Source organism: Nicotiana sylvestris, chromosome 8 (genome assembly GCF_000393655.2).
Source record: "Nicotiana sylvestris chromosome 8, ASM39365v2, whole genome shotgun sequence".
Lineage (NCBI taxonomy): Eukaryota > Viridiplantae > Streptophyta > Magnoliopsida > Solanales > Solanaceae > Nicotiana > Nicotiana sylvestris.
The window spans coordinates 60,802,575-60,809,317 of NC_091064.1; positions in this window are offsets into that span (position 1 = coordinate 60,802,575).

Consider the following 6,743-nt stretch of genomic DNA (forward strand, 5'->3'; position numbering starts at 1 on the left):
CTACTTCGACGAGGTTAGGCTAGGCACTTACCAGCACATGGGGTCGGTTGTGCTGATACTACAGTCTGTACTCTTTTGTGCAGATCCTAGTGCTGTAGATTTCGGACCGTAATGAGATTGTCATTTCTTGTTCATCAGGAAACCCGAGGTAGTCCTGCAGGCATTCGCAGGCTTTGGTGTCTCCTTCTATCTACTATTCCTGTTTCTTTCATGTATTTCCAGAGACAATGTTGTATTTATTTCTTTCAGACCTTTATTTGTAGTACTTCTATACAGTCTGTGAAGTTGTGACACCAGTCTTGGGTAAATTTGTTATGGAATGGTATTTGCAGTATTATTAAACTTGAAATTTAATCTTTCGCTTAGTAAATTTTGTTGATTGATAACTGTTGGTTCAATGGATTTAGAATGGAAACGAGGTAAATAAATCAATTGGTTGGCTTGCCTAACTTTCACTAATAAGCGCCATCACGACTCCCGAAGGTGGAAAGTTCGGATCGTGACATTCTAGCACTTTCATTTATTTTCCCATAGTTTTATTTTTGCATCTCCGTTGTGCTTGATATCAATATTCATATGTTCAGTGAGCCCGAGCATTTTGGCTTGATGAGTATTTGGGAGCGGGCTGCACGCCGCAGCGGATGTTATGTGGGATACCCTTTTCTTGTGTTTATTTGGTGTTGTGTCTTCCCTTTGTGGGACGATTTGATGAAAAACCTATACTTTTATACTTGTTAGATAATTCTTCTACTTTGTTTTCCTTTATTTGAGCTGCATAATTGAGTTATTGCTGATTTGGTGTACGAATTGTGTAGTGTAAGAATCTGTGTGGTTCCATGATAAGTTGTTAGTTGGATTTCTTGTATTGGCTGAGATGAGGTTCTTAGACCTGAGTTGCTATAGTATTAGGGGCGGGGAGTGTTTGGAAGTGAAAGGGTGTTTCCGCTAAGATTTGGGTAATGGCCCTTGGCGGGCAGGAGAGCTTCGTGACTTGTTGACTTCATGGGCGGCTATGAGTTTCTGCATGTCTCTTTATCACGGGTAGTGTTGTGGAAGTCCGGAATAAGGTTGTATTCAATGTGAAGTATATTGACGGTATCCAAGATGTTATTTGAGCAGCTATGGTGGTCAGGGGTTATTGCTTCGAGTATGTGACTTGTGTGGAACAACATGTGATTGTATTCTGGATTGGAATTTTTGGCTCGATTCAGCCTGTTTGGGTGTGTTCATTGTGATGATATGGAATTCGGGTTCTATGATGAATTTTGGATGTTGAGGTTTGGGTCATGTTCTAAGGTTATGGACTAAGGAGGAGATGAGACCTTTAGTTAAGTTGCATTGTCAGTTCTTCATAGGTTGGATGATGGGGAATCACCCCCGAGTGTATGTATAAGGAGCTCATGCAGTGGTTCGATGGGTTTGGAATGACTCCGGGCACGTTCGAGGATGAACGTATGTTTAAGTAGAGGAGGATGTAATGACCCAACTGGTCATTTTGAGCAATTGCGTCCGGTTCGACAGTTTGAGGTCACGAGTAGCTTCATATTATGTGTATCGACTTGCGTGCGCAGTCCGGACATGAAACCGGAAAGATTTTATGTGAAAATATGAAAAATATAGTAATTTCTAGAGTTAAAATTTGGGTTTTAGTTGACTTTGGTGAGCATTTTTTGGCAAACGAACCCAAATTTGTGTTCCGACGATCCCGGGAGGTCCGTTGTAAAATATGGGACTTGGGTGTATGCCGGGAATTGAATTCTGAGGTCCCTAGCAATAGAAAATAATTTTTGAAGAAAATTATTATGCTGGTTTTTAAAGGAAATAAATAAATAAATTAACGTTTGAACTCATTGGTATCGAGCCCATATTTTGGTTCCGGAACCTGGTACATGTTTGTTAAGATATTTAAGTCCTATATGTGAAATTTGGTGAGATTCGGAATTGATTTGATTTATTGAGCTGATGTCGCCTTTCTTGTTTGAGTACATTTTTTACTTGTTTGTGTTCCAGCTATGTTGGTATTAATTAATTTGGTTATCTTTTGTTTCCATCCATGATTCCCTTTATCATTTCTACTGATTGTAGTTTGTTCTCTCCATGCTGTTGATATTACTTCGTTATCTCTATGTTAATAGTTTATTATCATGTCCTGTTAAATTAATTTGACCAGTAGGTGTCCGGACTGTTCCTCATCACTACTCTATCGAGTTAGTCTTGATACTTACTGGGCACCGTTGTGGTGTGCTCATACTACACTTCTGTATATTTTTTGTGTACAGATACAAGTATTTGATCGATTGTAGCTATGTGGGTTATTGCGGTAGAGACTCAAGGTAAACCTGTTGTAGCATTCGCAGGTCTCGGAGTCACCTTTAATTGTACTTATTTCTATATGTTCCTTTTGTTTTGGAATAGTGATGTATTTATTTTGTATACCTACTCTTAGAAAGGCTTATGACTTGTACCACCGGTTTAGGGAATTGTAATTTGTTAAGAGTTATTTAAATTAAAGATAGCAAATATAACTGTTATCTTAGTAAATATTAGGCTTACCTAGTTTAGAGACTAGGTATCATCACGACTCCTTTGGAGGGATTTTGGGTCGTGACATTTAGAAATCTTGAGTATAAATTAGATGCTAAAAATCATGCTACAAGTGAAAAGAATCGAAAAAAGTCTGGGCATTTGAGCCCTTTGATGGACACCGCAGAAGCGGAAGAAGTGGTGCAAATGCAGCCTCGCACCTGCGTTGAGTGTTTCGCATGTTCAATTTTTGGCAAACTGGGCAAAATCGCAGAAGCGGGACCGCACCTGCAATTCTTCCGCAGGTGCAAAAACCGGGCAGAATTTCCGAATCCATTAGCTTTGCATCTGGAGCTTACCGAGCCCGTTCGACTTGATTTTTTTGCCTAATTACATCGTTTTAAATTGCTTAACATGATTCTACTGCCAGACTAACACTGTTTTGATTTTTTGAAGGTATTTTGAGCTAAAATGGACCCGAACATGAACGAAAAAGCTCCGCTTAATCATGAAATTGAGGAGGATGCCGAGGAACAATTTGATAATTCACACTTCATGTCGACGGATTGCCACTGACGGTATTATGACATCCTCCTCTCCAAAAATATAGTGCTTGAAAAAGGAGATGTCGAGGATACATTGGTCGAGCTGCTTCCAGAATTCTACAGCCGTCTACAAACCTCCGGCTGGTTGTGCTTCATGCAGACTCCATGCAAAGCCAATGAGGAGAGGGTAAGTGAGTTTTACGTGAATCTTAAGCATACAAATTTCGCCGACCCACAACTCACCATTAGAGGCAAAATAGTGAGGTTTGGCACTGAACAAATCAATGGCATTCTAGGGCTTCCTGACCATCCACTTGATCCAGTGCGAGAAAAGGATCATTGAAACAACGGAAAATGTCTTGTTTCTAAACTCTATCCCGTAAGCATGAGAGCAAAATGGGCAAACAAAAGAAGGGGTTTGAAGTCGATCGACTTCACAGCTGAAGCAAAAAATGTGGCTCTACATCCTCTACAACAGGGTATCACCCTGTGGAAATATGTCAAATGTCTCATACACCAGGGTCTTGATCATTGCATGCATTCTAGACGGCATTCCTGTGAATGTTGGTCACTATATCCTGAGAGAGATGATGGAGTATTTGCTAGACAACAGCGTAGGGTTGATGTTTCCTTCACTGATCACAGAGTTGTGTAGGCGGGCAGAGGTTGAGGTGCGTAGCATTAATCATTGGTTACCCGCCAAAAAACGCTTTCATCCATTGAGAGTAACTGCGAGGGTAGTGTAGTAAAGGGCAAGAAGTGAAAAGTCACCACTACTGTTGCCGGACTAGAGTCATCCTCACATGCAGTTGTGCCTGAGGGACCATTTGGGATGCTAAACTCCCAGCTTGCATCCATTTGTAACATAGTGTCACAGCTCCCTAGTGGGCCCTCATCCTCTAAGCCTATTCCTGCATACTTCACCAGGGAAGACATGAAGGCCTACTTAGATGCACAGAAAAAGCAGGCAACGTCTCATGAGAAAATAACAGCATTTATTGGCAGACTCGAGACAGCCTATGGCAACTTGGCCAAGACACATGTAGATCTTCAGTCGGACTTCCAAAAGGAGAAGGTGAAGAATAAGAATAAGGGCAAGTTTATGATCAAGATGTGGAGAGGCATTAAGGCCATCTTCAAATGGGGGAAGCCGAATAGGAAAATACCAGTTGAGGATGACAATGGTAGCAAAGAGTATTCTTTCATGTCAAATGTTGCTGGTGACGATGCAGATGAGACTGATGATGATGAGGTTGCGAGTTCTTCACAACAGTGATTAGCCTTCCTCCTGTAGTCTGCTAGTCTGATGCAGACCTCAGGAAGACCTTCAAACTACTTGTATTTTTATTTTGATATTGTGCAGTGAGGACACTGCAATGTTGTTAGTTGGGGTGGCTTTAGGGAGTACACTTTGTTTCTACATTGATTCTTGACTTATGCCCTTGCCGAGCTTGTTTTGTTATTGCTTATCATGTGTTCTTGCCGAGCGTAGTTGTGAGTAGTTATATATGTGCAGATTAGTCACTTTTGTTTTTCTATTTTATTTTCTTTCTTCCTTTATTTATTCTTTAGTAGTTTTTAGTTTATGTTATTTTTGCTCCTTTAGTATTAGTTGCTTTTATTATTTATTCCCTTTAGTAGTTTTTATTATTTCATTTTTGTTTCTTTAGTAGCATTTTCTTGAGTTTTCTTTGTGCTACGGTTCTTTTTCGAGGAACATTTTTGTGTTGAACCGGGTGACTTTTCCCTATGATGGATGACGTGACGATTTTCTTAGGGAATTAGTCTTGTTTTGTTATGTGGAGACTTTTGGATTATTTGCTACTAATAGAATTAGTCTCTTGTATGTGAAATGTGAATTAAGAATACCCCTTCGAATTTTGATTTTAAATTGAAAAAGCATGTAGCATGGGAAGAAAAAATTTTGTGATAACTTTTTGGCTCTTTTGGTGACTCTTTGCCCATTAGTTAGCATGATATTGCTCTACATGCTCTTATTAAGAAGTAAAAGTGATCCGTCCATCTTAATTAGTTCATGTGCCATGAGTGTTAGTTTTTGTTATAAATAATTCTTGTGTTTACATCTATCATCTAGAACTTGCCCGGTTGGTCTTTCAATGCTAATGTTAGTTATGTTTGGTTGGAGGGATGACTTTAGACAGTCTTTGTCATCTTTGAATAAACCTCTTTAGCCTTTCAAGCCTACCATTGCATAAATATTATTACTATTTTACCCTATTTGAGCCTTTAACCTTTTCTTTGGCCACTTCATTACAAATCTTTACCCTTTTGTAAATAATTCCCTCTTTTGAACCCATCCCTACTTGTATATTAAGAATGAGACTAAAAGCCTAAGTTCGGGGGTGTTGGTGTCAAGTTGGAAATTGGTAAGGTTGTACATTAAGGGTAGAAACATATACCTCAAAGTTATTCATATGAAATTACTCACGCTCCAAAAGAAAATAGTTATATAAAAAAAAAAAATATGTATACATAAATATGGAGTCTTGAGAAAATAAGAGAGGTACTTCAAGGTGGTTCTATGTTGGTAACTAGATGCCAATAAGGGCTATGTGGTTTAAAAAGAAGCAAAGTGCACAAAGAAAGATAAATATGAGTAGTGTTCAAGGAGGGTGTAGTCACTTCTATCTCAAATGCTTATCCGACCATTCTCTAAACCTACATTACAACCTTAAAAAGTCCTTATGGGATCTCTAACCGAATGTTCTAGAATAGGCGGTGAATTAAAAGAAGGGCAAGCTTATGGCCTGATATTTTGTAACACTTGAAATTCTTTGTTGAGAGTAAGCGTCTTTGTGCATTTGTCCCTTGTGTTATTATTGTAAATATGGTGATTTTGTGACTTTCTTTCTTGTGAGAGCACATGAATTAGGATGGATTTATGACATTGATGTATCCGAAAATGAGTATATTGAGCATATGTAGTAGACTAGTGTTTTTCAGTCACTTCTTGAGGCTTATTGTTGTCACTTGATTATTTTGAAACTCCTTTGCATTTCTTGAAGTTGTTTTTCAATGAGAGAGTTATTTGGTTAAGATTCACATGCTTGAGCCTAATTATTAGTATCAACCAAATCCATAATGTTACATCTCGCGTTTTCATGCGTTAAAAGTTTCGTCTTCAGTTAATTGACGTAGACTTAGAGATGAGATCATCTTGACGTTAACGTATTTACACTATTAATAACAAGAGATAAATAAGTGTTATGAATGATAAAGGGGTACACGAATTAAAGAAAGCGAGTTTCATTGAAAGTGGCCAATTTGGGATAAAATACGGGTCGAGCGATAATACCCGATAATTATGAACTAGTACCATGCAAGATACCATACGACCACGGTAGAATAATGTATAAATTCTATATGAAGTATATTAAAAATAAGTATAATTTTAAGTAATTTGTGGCAATTTTTAAATTATGCGGATAATTGGTTAATTAACGGGTAACGGAACATTACCCAATTAACTAATAAGTGAATAAACATTAATAAAATTACACCCCAAAAGAAACGTGGCATCCCCCTTTTAATTTGATGTGACTCATTATCCATTTATTACATGTGTCACATTAAGGTTTAAGTGGCAAGAAAGAGACATTTTATAATCTTATCATTAGAACATTAAAAAAAACGTTACAAAGCTTTTCAAAGCTT